We start from the raw sequence: 16,137 nt of genomic DNA, 5'->3' as shown, positions 1-16,137 counted from the left end.
AGACCTGCTGAGCTTTTCCAGCAATTTCTGTTTTTGTTTTCTCTGTTTTTTATACTGAGTAAAGATCAGCCTCAGTATTAGCCTTCACCAACCAGCTTTCCGAAATATAATACACAACAGTGAAGTTTGCTGATGGACACTCAGATCTGCTGCTTGGTTGAGGCACAGCAGAGAAGCCAAGCCAATATCAATCATACCAATTGTCAGCAGTCACCACACTGTCATTTGCGTCTTCCTTCTGTTCCTGCAATTTGCATGGTCAACATTGAGGGAACTTCCACCAAACAGCATGAAATCATATTCTGTAATATCAGTAACAAGTCCATTATGAAATTCTTCTGGTCACCAAATTAACAAAGGTGTTTAATTCATTGTTTGTCCTGTGTGCTGCACTCATACGCTGCCTTTTGGAAATAAACACCACTTAGAACTGAAAGATAAAAAAACAGGAGCTTGCAAACGTTTGGCATCTAAAATTACAAACTCAAATTGCGCAGTGGGCCTGACAGCAGCTGGAGGAAGTGAGGACTGCAGATGCTGGAGATCAGAGCTGAAAATGTGTTGCTGGAAAAGCGCAGCAGGTCAGGCAGCATCTAAGGAGCAGGAGAATCGACGTTTTGGGCATAAGCCCCTCTGTAGGGAGGTCTGTAGCCTGACCTGCTGCGTTTTTCCAGCAACACATTTTTCAGCAGCTGGAGGAGTCAAGACATGCCAAGATATTTTCAACAGACCTTTATCTGAAGCTGATGTTCATCTGTCATAAAACTGGTCAGTTTAAGGTCTTTGCTGTCTGAAGATCATAGCTCCCAAACTTGCTTTTTAAGCAAAACTTTAAGTGGCAAGATCTGAAAAAGGGACAAAGTGATAACAGTTCAGCGTAGAATGCTGGGCTTCATATCTCCAGCTACCCATAATCAGCACCCCTTCCTGGTGATTTACTGGTACTTTGAAGAAAAGACTAATGTTTCTTTGATCTACCAATTTTATGATCTGTGTTTAGCCCAATATAACTTCAGAGACTAAAGCATTCATACCAATTTGGGTTTGACTGCAGATAAAGTTTCATGCAGTGTTCAACAGAAAAAGTGCTCTCCACTTAGAAGAACAGGAAATATTAAAACCCCAGCTTTACAGTCATTTTTGTTAGTTCTAGAGGAATTTGTCCACTTTAGATTCTTCTCGCATGGCGAGCTGCTCACATACTGTCAATGTTGATTTTAAGCTGAAATAAGGATGTGGTTTGAGAAGTACGTTCAAACAACTTACCAGCAGACTTGGGTTTTCTGTTCTTCAAAGGATTTCTTTCCCAGAGATATATAAAAAGTCTGTGTTTAAGAAAAACTTCCCTTCTTGATATTTCTGATATATCATAGGGCGGATAATACCAAAAGATGGGTTATGAGGGTAGTTCTTGTGAAAGATGGGATGTGCTTTAGCATTAGTTTTTTTTAGTTCTTGATTTATCTCTTCTCCAACCCATCCTCAGATCACCTTCATCATAGCCCATGATGTATAACCAACGTGTAGCAATGCAGAATAGTTCTCTTCAGTTCATCTGCAAGTCCATTCAGAAATCATTAACAAGGGTCCATCCTGCTGTGTTAATGCTTGTTTTTATTGATTTTTCCTAGTTCTCTGTCTGGCCACCCAACTACAAAAATGTAATTGAGAGTTTTTTTGTAAAAAAATTTATTCCATTTGTAGCATCAGTGTTCTCTGGAGTAAGGAGTTTTGATTATTGAATTATTGAGGGAGCTAGTCATTTAAGATTGGCAGTCAGTGTTAGCATTAAGAGTGATATAAATTTAGTTCTTATTCCCTCTGTGACATCAAAAATATGATGAGAAAAATTAGTTGCAGATTATCGATGAGTTGCTCACTGTGAGTGGGAGGATATGTTGTTTTCTTAATAACTGGGTGTTATCAACAAGCGTGATGGGGGAAAGTGCGACCTTTACAGGAAATGCATATTGTGCATAATGCGTTCAATGTTTTATAGATTTTTAAAAATAAACTTGCAGCAGGTAAAAAAAAATCACACATTCCTCTCAGAACACCAGTGATTTATTCAAGATGATTTTCAATTGTACCTAGTAATTTATTTGGAGCATGTCATATCTTTCCCTGGAAATGTAATAGTTGTTTTTTTTTCTAAAATATCCTGTTAATGTTTCCTTTATATCAATTTAACAGCTTACAATAATCTATTGGGTCTGCCTGGAGTGAGCATGATGAATGAACATGAGAAAATAAACTGACTACTACCTTTGGTGTACAGTACCAATAGTTGTCTTAACAGTTATATTTTACTTAAACAGTAGAGGAATGATCAGTTTGCTTCTGTCAATTTTGCTCTCCAAAAAGGTCATTCAATTTCTGCTCTTGAAGTCATTGAAGTAGATTTTGTCTTTTTCAAATAAGCCAAAGAAAATAAAGGACATGAGAAATGTAAAATGAGGTGCCAACTTATTAAAACTTGTTAATCACTATCACACAACAACAATATCTACCTCAACGACTATTCATGGGTATCCATCTAGGAACACCAGTAGCTTTTCTAGAACTGGATATAAACATGCTGCTGTGTTTTGTTTTTGTTACGGGGACCATCATTCCTGCACTTGATGTCATTCCTAAATGGTATTCACACAGATTGAACTTTTGGTAAACCTGTAGCAATCATGACCAAGGGAAATGCATACTCTGCATAATGCCTTTCCGCAATAGGAAACATATAACACTATTATGACAGAAATCTTCATCGCAAAAACATAGAAACATAGAAAATAGGAGCAGGAGTAGGCCATTCAGTCCTTAAAGTCCACTCTACACTCAGTATGACCATGACTGATCATCCGACACATAGCTTGTTCCTGCTTTGTCCCCATATCTTTTGAACTCTTTTGCCCCAAATCTTATATCCAACTCCTTCTTGAAATAGTACAATGTTTTGGCCTCGACAACTTTCTGTGGTAGTAAATTCCACAGGCTCACCACTCACAATACCAAAAAGGTTTCTTTGTCAAAGTCACAGCCCTACATGAAACAATGAGCATGTTCCAGCAATGATTCATTATTTTTAAGAGGCTGTGTCTCAAGCAGAACATTCAGAACAAGGTCCAAGGTAATTGATTATTGTTCGGGTTGAACATTGCCAATTATTCTGGAGACTAAACGATGAAGTCTTGTTTGTATGTATACTTCATCCTGAAAGGGGAAGAAATGTGAGCCTTGCAATTTTGCTTTTGGGTATATATGTACAAATGCCAAACATATTTATCAGTTTTTTTCTAACTATTTCAAGTAATTAAGCTATTTGAAAGAAATGGAATAATACTGCCAATAAAATATGATGAACTTGTTTACATGCATTTTCAATAGTGGAGTTGACTTACATTTCAGGAAACAATATTGACAAATATTATGGAAAAGCTTGCAGTTCAGTATATTTTACCTTTCAGGTTGAATAAAATTTCATATTTCTCAACTTATTGTCTCCTATGTGTGGGGAAGGGAGGAGTGTCCGAGGGTGTTGGTTGTTAAGATAAACAGTCAGATTAAAAAAAGAGTCAAGAACATTTTATTTTTCGTTCTACTTGCTCATTTTGAGTTGCATTTTCAAAGGGGAATAATTATCTTTTCCCCATGTAAATTTATTTTATCTTCTAGATAGCATACCCATATTTCAGACCATTTTATGTTTGAGAGGCTGAATAGGAACTTTGGTGCAGGTCTTTCTCTCTGCGGCAAATTGCTTGTTGGTTACTCATTGCGGCTTGAAATGACTCACCATTTGCATTTACCTCCTTCTGTATGCATTAGCACTATACTTTCCCTCTACCTCTCTCCAAATTAGTCTGAAAGATCTGGACAGGTTTTCTTGCAGAAAGCAGCAGTGTAGAATCCTAAATGCAGGTTTACTCATTCATTATTATACATTTATATCGTCCGTCATTTGGACAGATGTTACAATCATTTCTAACTTAGACTCTTGTATACTTCAGCTCTCAGCTCAAAGCAAAACACTCCCTACAGATCAGGGAGAAAGAGATTGGCTTTCTCCCAATGGGAGAAGTATCACAACCGTAAACAACAGCCCACCAAGTAACTGTTGAAACCCATCTTGTGTGACTCACAAATTCAAATTGCAGTTATCATGCAGAATGAGATTCATCATCTTTAACCACAAGGTCATTTTCACACAGTGATATTCTTTGAAAATGAACATTGTGGAAGAGGCAAACTAAATGAGGATTTAAAGCATGGCATTTGGACATCCTGAAACACTTGCCATGTGTAGAAAAGTTTCCCTGACAACAAATTTTCCCTTTTGAGAAAGCTAAATCATAAGCATTAGTTAGAGGGAATTGGGTTTGGGTGGGTAATTCTTCGGAGGGTCAGTGTGGATTTGTTGGGCTGAAGGGCCTATTTCCGTACCCATATTTCAGACCATTCTAATCTAATCTATTTTAATCTAATCTAACCTAATCTAATCTAATCAACTAGAAGACGTATCAGTTGATTAACTGGCACTCAGATCAAGAAAAAGCATTTACAGTGATCACTGAGAGAAAAGCATCTTTATTAGTATCGGTATTTTGTATGAGACGTTGTTTTAAAGGTCGTTCACCATCAGAAATGCTCATCTGTTATACACAGTTCCTTTTTTGGTTAACCTTATTTTAAGGGCACTAGAGAACATCCCTTCCCCATGTGAACTGCAGAAGTAAGACTTTTTTTAGATGCGAACTCCACTTTTCTTGGGAGCAGAGAGCAGACAAGAAGTATCAGAAATCAGAGTCATTCTCACGTAAAGGAGGCTTTCGAAAGCCACCAAGCGTCTACTCTGCTGCTGAAACGGAAGTGTCAAATGGGGATAAGGAAGTCATTGGTTTTTGATGGCCATCAGAGTGGTTTTCAACTTCTCTCACATCGCCATGAACGTGCTACAGACTAATATCAATGCGTGAGAAAGGATGTGAAAAAAAATGTGAAAGTAAATGAAAACCTTTGAGGGAACTGTTCTAAATTTTAACAGTCAGTAGTAATAAGTGGTAGTGTTGCAAGTTTAAAAGAGGTAGAATATTATTAAGCACGTAATTTGAGAAGAACCATTTTTTATGCCCCATTTTTTTATCAGAGACATCACAGGGCTGTTTGCTCTTGCATTTTATCAGACATAATGACAAGACCGCTTAACAGTTCAGTGTAGCAGAATGAAAAGGAAATACCTCTTTATGGAGAGAGCTATTTCCTTCTATCTCCTCACATCCAATTTCTTCCCCATATAAAATATCCTGGATCGTATTCCAACTTCTAACTAAGAGAATGACCAATATCACCCTCCAAAAGAGTGCCCTCAATTGACTTTAGAGAATGAGGTTAGAATAATACCAGAGCTGAAAATGTGTTGCTGGAAAAGCGCAGCAGGTCAGGCAGCATCCAAGGAGCAGGAGACTCGACGTTTCAGGCATGAGCCCTTCTTCCTGAAGAAGGGCTCATGCCCGAAACATCGATTCTCCTGCTCCTTGGATGCTGCCTGACCTGCTGCGCTTTTCCAGCAACACATTTTCAGCTCTGATCGCCAGCATCTGCAGTCCTCACTTTCTCTTAGAATAATACCAACCTATTTTCAAAGGTGGAATCATCTGTTGCGTCTGAAGGCAAGCTTGGGGATGGGAGGGCATTTAATTAGTGGACCTGAAACCCACCATCTTCCACTTCTGTCAGTGTTAAGTAAAGGACAGGAAGGCATTTTGATGGAAATTCCATCCAAATACCATCTGGGTACATGGCTCAATTCCATGTTGATGCCTTAAAAGGTCATGTCTTTAAAGGTGACAGCACAAGATCTGTTTTTGTTATAAATAAAACTCTCATAAGTTAGAAATATAAAGATATAAAAATGCAAAAATGTTTTATATTTAATATTGTTGTAAACTACCTAGAATGGTTTCTTTAAAAGAGGTCATTAAAAATTTGCAGTGGACATGAGGTCGTTTTTAACAAAGCTTCATGAAATTACATGAATGGAGTTAACTGCTTGCTTTGTTATAGACTGCTGCTAGGGAATTGTTAAAACAGTAACAGCTTAGCGAGCTTAGAGTCATAGAGTCATAGAGATGTACAGCATGGAAACAGACCCTTCGGTCCAACCCATCCATGCCGACCAGATATCCCAACCCAATCTAGTCCCACCTGCAAGCACCCGGCCCATATCCCTCCAAACCCTTCCTATTCATATACCCATCCAAATGCCTCTTAAATGTTGCAATTGTACCAGCCTCCACCACTTCTTCTGGCAGCTCATTCTATATACGTACCACCCTCTGCATGAAAAAGTTGCCCCTTAGGTCTCTTTTATATCTTTCCCCTCTCACCCTAAACCTATGCCCTCTAGTTCTGGACTCCCCAACCCCAGGGAAAAGACTTTGCCGATTTACCCAATCCATGCCCCTCATAATTTTGTAAACCTCTATAAGGTCACCCCTCAGCCTCTGATGCTCCAGGGAAAACAGCCCCAGCCTGTACAGCCTCTCCCTATAGCTCAAATCCTCCAACCCTGGCAACATCCTTGTAAATTTTTTCTGAACCATTTCAAGTTTCACAACATCTTTCCGATAGGAAGGAGACCAGAACTGCACGCAATATTCCAACAGTGGCCTAACCAATGTCCTGTACAGCTGAAACATGACCTCCCAACTCCTGTACTCAATACTCTGACTAATAAAGGAAAGCATACCAATCGCCTTCTTCACCATCCTACCTACCTGTGACTTGTTACTTTATATAGCTGAGTTGGAGAGAAGCCTGGGGCAAGAACAAATGGAGGTTGAGGAAAGCTTGCTGTTATCAGGCTGCCCACTGATCTCTCACATTTCTGAAGAGAAACCCCTCTGCTTTAGCTGACAATGAAATCTCTTCATTCTTTTGAAAGTTATTGAAAGAACATCACACAGTTACATTTCCTGAGCAATCTATGTGTACAAGTCTTCAAAGATGAATGTGCAAGGTAAGTGACTTGACCACACATGTCAGAACATCACATCATGAGACATCTTTGCTTTATCCTTATGCCTTCATGAAAATCCTATTGGCTAAAGTGTTTGTTTTTCATCAAGTTAATTTCTGCAGAAAAATCTTTTATTTTCTTAGTGTATGTGAGAGTGAGCAGTGTATGTGTTTCCATGTGTGTTTGAAGGATACTTAAAGAGATAAGCATTGACATTGTCATATTACAAAATGGTAGTGTTGACAAAATATTGCATCTTTAGTGAATAAGTTTTGTTGCGATAAGAAACTCAAAATTATGTTTATTAAGAAACTAGGTAAATAGACCCTTTTAGTTAAGGGAGGCAATAGCCGAGTGGTATTTTCGCTGGACTGTTAATCCAGAGACCCTGATAATGATCTGGGGACCCGCATTCAAATCTTGCCATGGCAGACAGTGGAATTTGAATTCAATAAAAATCTGGAATTAAGCAACTAATGATGACCATGAATCCATCGTCAGAAAACCCATCTGGATCACTAATGTCTTTCAGGGAAGGAAGCTACCATCCTTACCTGGTCTGGCCTACATGTGACTCCAGACCCGCAGCAATGTGGTTGATTCTTAACTGTCCTCTGGACAATAAATGTTGCCTAGACAGTGATGTCCTCATCCCATGAATGAATAAAAAAAAGTTAAGTATCTAATAAAGGTATTGTAAGACCATATATGAGTGGAAGTAAGGCCATTCAGCCCGTCAAGTCCACTCCACCATTCAATCATGGCTGATGGGTATTTCAACGCCACTTACCTGCACTCTCTCTGTAGCCCTTAATTCCTTGCGAGATTAAGAATTTATCATTGCTGCCTTGAAGACATTTAACGTCCCGGCCCACCACTCTCTGGCTGAAGAAATGTCTCCTCATTTCCATTCTAAATTGACCCCCTCTAATTCTAAGGCTGTGCCCATGAGTCCTACTATCCCCGCCTGACGGAAACAATTTCCCAACATCCACCATTTCTTAGCTATGCATTATCTTATAACCTTTCTAAGCCATGCATTATCTTATAGTAATTGTACTAATTAGTCATCTTGATAAATAGAAGGTATTTTGTATTTTATGCTGTGGCCTGAGGATTAATTATACCAGAGTGACTGTGTATTCCTCCAGCCTCAATTCGTGTTCACTGTGGATATTATTTAATTGGACGTGGGCTGCTAATAACTGGAAAAGGGTGAAAGGAAATACACTGGGTTACATGTGCATCATTACAGCTACATGGCTTTGACAGCTGCAAGTCCTTTCTAGAGGTGGAATATATCCCTTAATGTTTTGCAAAGAATAAGCAAGGTGAGGCTAATTGAAGTAGTTGGGAGGTTAGAATTATGGTTAAAAATAAGAGCTAAGCATCCAAGGAGCAGGAAAAACACATTTCAGGCAAAAGCCCTTCATCAGGAATCCAAAGAGCAGGACAGTCAATGTTTCAGACATAAACCCTTCACCAGGATGATGAAGCTTAAAAATGTGTTGCTGGAAAAGTGCAGCAGGTCAGGCAGCATCAAAAGAGCAGGAGCTCCTGCTCCTTTGATGCTGCCTGACCTGCTGCGCTTTTCCAGCAACACATTTTTAAGCTCTGATCTCCAGCATCTGCAGTCCTCACTTTCTTCCAGGATGATAAAGGGCTTATACCCGAAATGTCGACTCTCCTGCTGCTCAGTTGCTGCCTGACCGCTGTGCTTTTCCAGCACCACTCTAATCCTGACTGCTTTATAGAACACCCATGTTCTGTCTGAAAAAAATGACCCTGAATTTCCTCTTGCCTGCCACGTCAACACACCACCATGTTCCCTGGCCAACATCTCCGCCGTGGGCTTTCTGCAGTACTCTAGTGAAGCTCAGTGCAAATTCAAACAGCATTTCTTTTTCTGCTTGGTAAGCCTGCAGCAGTTTTCAGGATTCAATATTCAGTTCAATAATTTTAGGGACTGAGCACCTTTTCCCAGGTCCTTACAGGAGACCACATTTTAAACAGTGAATATAGTAGACTAGAGACAAATATATTCTGAAGAAGGGCCACTGGACCCGAAGTGTTAACTCTAATATCTCTTCACAGCTGCTGCCAGATCTGCTAAGCTTTTCCAACAATTTCCATTTTGTCTCTAATTTGCAGCACCTGCAGTTCTTTTGGTTTTTATTTAATACAGTAGAATGGATCGAGTGAAGTGCAGGTAAATAGCTGCTTCACCTGGTGGGTCTGAGACCTTAGATAGTGAGAAGGGAGGAAATAAAGACTTAAGTGTTACACCTTTTGCAATCACAAGGGAACATGCTGTAGGGTGTGAGGAAGTGTTGGGAGTGCAGGAGGGGTGGACCAAGGTGTCCTGGAGGGAATGGTCCTTCCACTTCATTCCATTCTCTCAGTTTCTCCGTTCCTAACACATCTGTTCTAATGACGCCAGCTTCTACAAGAAGGTCTCTGAAATGTCTAGGGCCCTCAGTCATGCCCCAACCCATCTCCCACACTTTGGCCCTCACCATGTCCCTTCCTTCCCACAACATCATGAGGGTCCTCCTGGGTCCTCACCACCCAGCATCATCCACATCCAACGAATTATCAATCACCGTTTTCTCCATCTCCAGCAGCATACCACCACCAGACACAGACTCCCCTCTCCTCCCTTGTCAGCCTTTCAAAAGGACTGTTCCCTCCAGGAAGCCTTGGTCCACCCGTCTTGCACTCCCAACATCTTCCCATGGCACATTCCCTTGCAATTGCAGAAGTGTAACACTTGCCCATTTACTTCCTCCCTTCTCACCATCTAAGGCATCAGACACAACTTCCAAGTGAAGCAGTGAATTACGTACACTTCACACAATCTAGTCTACTATATTCATTGCTCGCAATGTGGGCTCCTGTAAATTGGAGAGACAAAACGCAGACTAGGCTACCGCTTTGAAGAAAGCCAGTGTTCTGTCCTCAAAAATGACCATGAGCTTCCAATTGCCTGCCAATTCAACACACCACAGTATTCCCTGGCCAGCATTTCTGTCCCAGGCTTGCTGTAGTGCTCCAGTGAAGCTCAGTGTAAGCTGGGAGAACAGCATCTCTTTATCCACTTGGTGACCTGCAGCCTTTAGGATTCAATATTAAGTTCAATAAGTTTAGGCCCTGAACATCTTCTCCCATGTTCTTACTCCAAACCTCCATACACCAAACCCTGTCATCACATGGGCTGCTATCACAAACAATCATTGTCACCTATTGATTGCCTTCATTAGCAGCTATTGATTCCCCCAGGTTGACCTTTACCCATTCCTTTGTCTACCCAACTCTCTCTCTGGGTTCCATCTCCACCTTTCATTTACCCCTCCCCCTCTCCCACACCTTATTCAGCAAATATACCCAGCTACAATCTATTGTAAAGAAAGATCAGTGGACCTGAAACATTAACTCTGCTTTTTCTCTACAGATGCTGTCAGAACGGCTGAGTTTTTACAGCAATTTCTGTTTATGTTTCTCAGTTCCAGCATCCACAGTTCCTTGAGATTTAAAAAAAATTCTTTAACTGAGTCAGTTCAGATAGTGACAATTGCAGTTGTAGATGAAACAAATCGAAGTAGAAAATGAAATTAAAAAGCAGGGAAGAGAATTGCAAATTAAATATTCGAATTTGACAGATGCACTTCAGAGAGGCAAAAATGAAAGGGAAAGAGCAATTTAGGCAAGAAAGGGAATACCAGACTAAGACTGGAACTTTAAAAAGAAGAGGTTTCTGACTCCAAGGTGTCAGTAGAGAGCTGTTTAAATGTGTACAAACCCTCCCAAAATTTGGTGAAGGGAATGTTGAGGCATTTTTCATTCAGTTTGAAAAATATGCAAAAAACATTGATGGGCAGAGTTTATAATGGTTATGCCTTGGTTTCTAAGGAGGTCTCTATAAGTTATGGTATCACACAAAATACTATTCTCAGTGCATTTAACCTGGTCCCTGAAGCTTACAAGCAGAAACTTCGGAATATCCAGAAGCAGCCTTTGCAATTAATACAGAATTTGAGGGAAAATCAAAATAACTTCAACTCTTGGATACAGGATCAAACAATACAGATTATGTGTAATATACTTGCAAAATAATTCTTTCAGAAGAATTTTAAAATTATCTCCCACTATTAATAAGAACTCAAACAGAAAGCCAAAAGTTTGCACCAAGAACTCAGGCAGTTAAGATGGTTGACTGTTATGAAATGGCCCACAAATTCACACTTTTTTGAGGTCAGTCCTATAAACCTAAGAACAATAGAAGGTGAGAAGGAAAAAGTAAGGCAAATAGATAGACACAGGAAAGGACAGCCAGGAATATCCTAGGATCTCCTCTCTAGGCCAGAAAGGAAGTTGGCGTGGATGAAAGTAATGGCCAAAGGTCTAATTGTTTGAAATGTCAGAAGGTGGGGCACTTTCATGTACATTATTGGACACAGGCAGGATACATCCTTGGGATTTATCAAAGTAGAGAAACGAGCCCAGATTGAGAGTACTACAGACTGCAGTTTGGAAATCAAGTATAGCCATTGCTATGAGTCATGAAAAGCAAACAAGGTATCTGAGAGTGACATGGATTTTAGTTAGATCAAAGGAAAGGTAACACTTTATTTCTCAAATGAGGCAAGGAAGCTTGTAGTTAAACTTAGTCCGACAGGAGACCCTTAAACAGTTTTGCTGGGGAAAGGCATAACTTTCCAATCAGAGTTATGAGAGTACAAAAGTTTTCGTAAATGATCTTAATGGAAAGTATACACTTATACTTTTTATACTTGATGCATCTAGAATATAACCCAATGTCTAAATGGTAATTCTAGAAGTTGTCCATAGTTTTGCTGTCAATAGTGCTAATTTACTCCCAGGGATGATTTAGCAGGAGCAAAGATATTAGTAAGGGAAAGGTCAAATAAAGTCAAAGTCAGTTATAAGAAAACTTTTAGGAATCTTTCCTTCATATTGATTGGCCTCAGTGATAGTCCCTGGTCAGAAGTTGAATTGGAACCACAGACAGATATTTAGTTATCAGAAACTCAGCAAGTCAACCCAGAGTTAACTAAAGTAGCTCAATTGGATCAAGCTGAAGCTGAAATTGAATAAGTCCTTGAATGCTACTGTTTAGTAAAATGGGGTCTGATGTAATAGAGTGGAGTTCTCCTCACAGACCCGTGAAGGAAAAGTGGACAATGGCTCACTAGACAGTAGCCACACCCAAATGTCAAGACAGTAGAGCAAAAATGGCAGGAGTTTGTGGGTATAATTGAGGACACTGTACAGAGGTTCATCCCGAAGAAAAGAAAGATTATCCGGGGAGGGATTAGACCACCATGGCTGACAAAGGAAGTCAGGAAATGTATTAAAGAAAAAGAGAGATCCTATAAAGTGGCCAAGAGCACTGGGAAATCAGAAGATTGGGAAGGCTACAAAAACAAACAGAGGATAACAAAGAGAGAAATAAGGAAGAAGAGGATCAAATATGAAGGTAGAGCCAGTAATATTAGAAATTATAGTAAAAGTTTCTTTCAATACATAAGAAACAAACGACAGGCAAAAGTAGACTTTGGCCCACTTCAAACTGATGCTGGAAGCCTAGTGATGGGAGATAAGGAAATAGCAGGAGAACTTAACAAGTACTTTGCATCAGTCTTCACAGTGGAAGACATGAGTAATATCCCAACAATTAAAGGGAGTCAGGGGGCTGAGTTGAGTATGGTTGCCATTACAAAAGAGAAAGTACTAGAAAAGCTAAAAGGTCATAAAATTGATAAATCTCCTGGCCCCGATGGACTACATCCTAGAGTTCTGAGGGAGGTGGCTGAGGAAATAGCGGAGGCGTTGGTTGAGATCTTTCAAAAGTCACTGGAGTCAGGGAAAGTCCCGGATGATTGGAAGATCGCTGTTGTAACCCCCTTGTTCAAGAAAGGATCAAGACAAAAGATGGAAAATTATAGGCCAATTAGCCTAACCTCGGTTGTTGGTAAAATTCTAAAATCCATCATTAAGGATGAGGTTTCTAAATTCTTGGAAGAGCAGAGTCGGATTAGAACAAATCAACATGGATTTAGTAAGGGGAGGTCATGCCTGACAAACCTGTTGGAATTCTTTGAAGAGGTGACAAGTAGGTCACCAGGGAAGTCCAGTGGATGTGGTCTATCTAGACTTCCAAAAGGCCTTTGATAAGGTGCCACACGGGAGGCTGCTGAGCAAGGTGAGGGCCCATGGTGTTCGAGGTGAGCTACTGGTATGGATTGAGGATTGGCTGTCTGACAGAAGGCAGAGAGTTGGGATAAAAGGTTCTTTTTCGGAATGGCAACTGGTGACAAGGGGTGCCCCGCAGGGTTCAGTGTTGGGGCCGCAGCTGTTCACGTTATATATTAATGATCTGGATGAAGGGACTGGGGGCATTCTAGCGAAGTTTGCTGATGATACAAAGTTAGATGGACAGGCAGGTAGTACTGAGGAAGTGGGGAGGCTGCAGAAGGATCTAGACAGTTTGGGAGAGTGGTCCAGGAAATGGCTGATGGAATTCAATGTGAGAAAATGCGAGGTCTTGCACTTTGGAAAAAAGAATACAAGCATGGACTACTTTCTAAATTCATAAAGCCAAAGTACAAAGGGATCTGGGAGTGCTAGTCGAGGATTCTCGAAAGGTAAACATGCTGGTAGAGTCCGTGATTAAGAAAGTGAATGCAATGTTGTCATTTATCTCAAGAGGGTTGGAATATAAAAGCACCGTTGTGCTACTGAGACTTTATAAAGCTCTGGTTAGGCCCCATTTGGAGTACTGTGTCCAGTTTTGGTCCCCACACCTCAAGAAAGACATACTGGCCCTGGAGCATGTCCAGCGGAGATTCACACGGATGATCCCTGGAATGGTAGGTCTAACATACGAGGAACGGCTGAGGATCCTGGGATTGTATTCATTGGAGTTTAGAAGATTATGGGGAGACCTAATCGAAGCTTACAAGATAATACATGGCTTGGAAAGGGTGGACGCTAGGAAATTGTTTCCGATAGGCGAGGAGACTAGGACCCGTGAGCACAGCCTTAGAATTAGAGGGGGTAAATTCAGAACAGAAATGCGGAGACATTTCTTCAGCCAGAGAGTGGTGGGCCTGTGGAATTCATTGCCACAGAGTGCAATGGAGGCCGGGACGCTAAATGTCTTCAAGGCAGAGATTAATAAATTCTTGATGTCACAAGGAATTAAGGGCTATGGGGAGAATGCGGGTAAATGGAGTTGAAATGCCCATCAATTTCCTGAAGAAGGGCTTATGCCCGAAACGTCGATTCTCCTGTTCCTTGGATGCTGCCTGACCTGCTGCGCTTTTCCAGCAACACATTTTCAGCTCTGATCTCCAGCATCTGCAGACCTCACTTTCTCCTTGAAATGCCCATCAGCCATGATTGAATGGCGGAGTGGACTCGATGGACCGAATGGCCTTACTTCCACTCCTATGTCTTATGTCTTATGGTAAATATTAAGGATAATTCATGAATTTCTTAAGGTAGGGACCACTTGGAATCTGAAAGACCTAATTGCATACATATCAAAAAAAATCTACTGGCTGGGTCCTCATAAGGATATTGTAAAGTATGTAAAATGTGCTATATGTGTCACGTGATGGGACAGCCATAACATGTGTGTTGATCCACTTGAGAAAGTGTGTTGATTCGGGGTTCCCACTAATCTTGGGGTCATCACAAAAGTTAGAGGTTTAACCAATGTATACAGAGATCCCAATTTACCTGTCTAAGTAATCAGGTTAACAGAAAACACTGGCCAGTTTCCTATATTTAACAAGAACTATTATTTATTACAAGTAAAATCTAACCAGAAGTAAACAGTTATGAACTACCAACATATAACTCTACTACTTAGAACTCTTATTCCCCATTTAAAAAAACGTCCATACACCTTTAGATAGGCAAAAATAAAAAAAATGATATTATGGGTGGAGGGAAGTACTCTGAGGGATTCCAGTTCAATAGCATTGATGCACAGACTTCAATGAAGTTTTTCTTCCGAATACCTTTTGTTCTTCAATCTCCCTTCTTCTGATTCTTTTACTTATTTGCAGATGTTATAGGGTGATTGGTAAATTAATTATAGCATCTCTTAGTTATTTGCTGAAGGCAACCATTAAGAGAAAATAACTGGTTGGCTTCAGGTCCTTTTACTGTAGAAAGATGAAAATGCAATTGCTCATTCCAGGCTGGAGACCTGCCCTTTTGTTATTTCCAACAGACTAGCATTTCTGCTGGCCAGAGTCCAATCAGAGAGCTGTTATCAGGCTGATGACCTCTCACTTCCACAAATGGTTGCAATTGAACAAATGAATTAGCAATCTGTTGCTGTTCTTCAATGTCATTGCCATTTTATCTCTTCTCCCCCACTGTTTGCAAAGCAACAATGTAAACACAGCTCATAATGAGTTTGATTAGGTTGTTTTTAGAAGTGCTGCATTTCAATTTCCAGTTTGAAGCTTTAAAGCAATTCTTCCCTCATTTCAGCCCACAAACAAAGTTACAGAAAAATAAAAAAAGTTTACACAAGCAATAAAAATGGTATCTTTAATTCCTAGACCAGCTTTTGAGAAATCATTAAAAAAAAATACATTCCACAGATTCCTCAAGAACAAACCACAACAAGCAGACCAAACACAGCCAGAAACCCTAACCACCTTACCATACATCAAAGAAGTTTCAGAAATGACAACCAGACTACTAAGACCCCTCGGAATCCTAGTACCACACAAACCCACCAACACTCTCAAACAAAAACTATCAAACTTAAAAGACCCAGTACATCCCATGGACAAAACCAACATCGTCTACAAAATTCCATGCAAGGACTGCCAGACACACTACTTAGGACAAACAGGAAGAAAGTTAGCCACCAGGATACACGAACACCAGCTAGTCACAAAAAGACACAACCCTCTCTCCCTCATAGCCCTACACACGGAGAAAAAAAACCACCATTTCGACTGGGACAACACATCTATCCTGGGACAGGCGAAGCAAAGACATGCCAGAGAATTCCTAGAGGCCTGGCACTCCAACCACAACACCGTAAACAAACACATAGATCTAGATACTATCTTTTT

Source organism: Chiloscyllium plagiosum, unplaced genomic scaffold (assembly GCF_037043375.1).
Source record: "Chiloscyllium plagiosum isolate Xiang-an unplaced genomic scaffold, Cpla_swu_hap1 HiC_scaffold_30, whole genome shotgun sequence".
Classification (NCBI taxonomy): Eukaryota; Metazoa; Chordata; class Chondrichthyes; order Orectolobiformes; family Hemiscylliidae; genus Chiloscyllium; species Chiloscyllium plagiosum.
The sequence above is the reverse complement of the archived record's forward strand: the minus strand, read 5'-3'. Positions refer to the sequence as shown.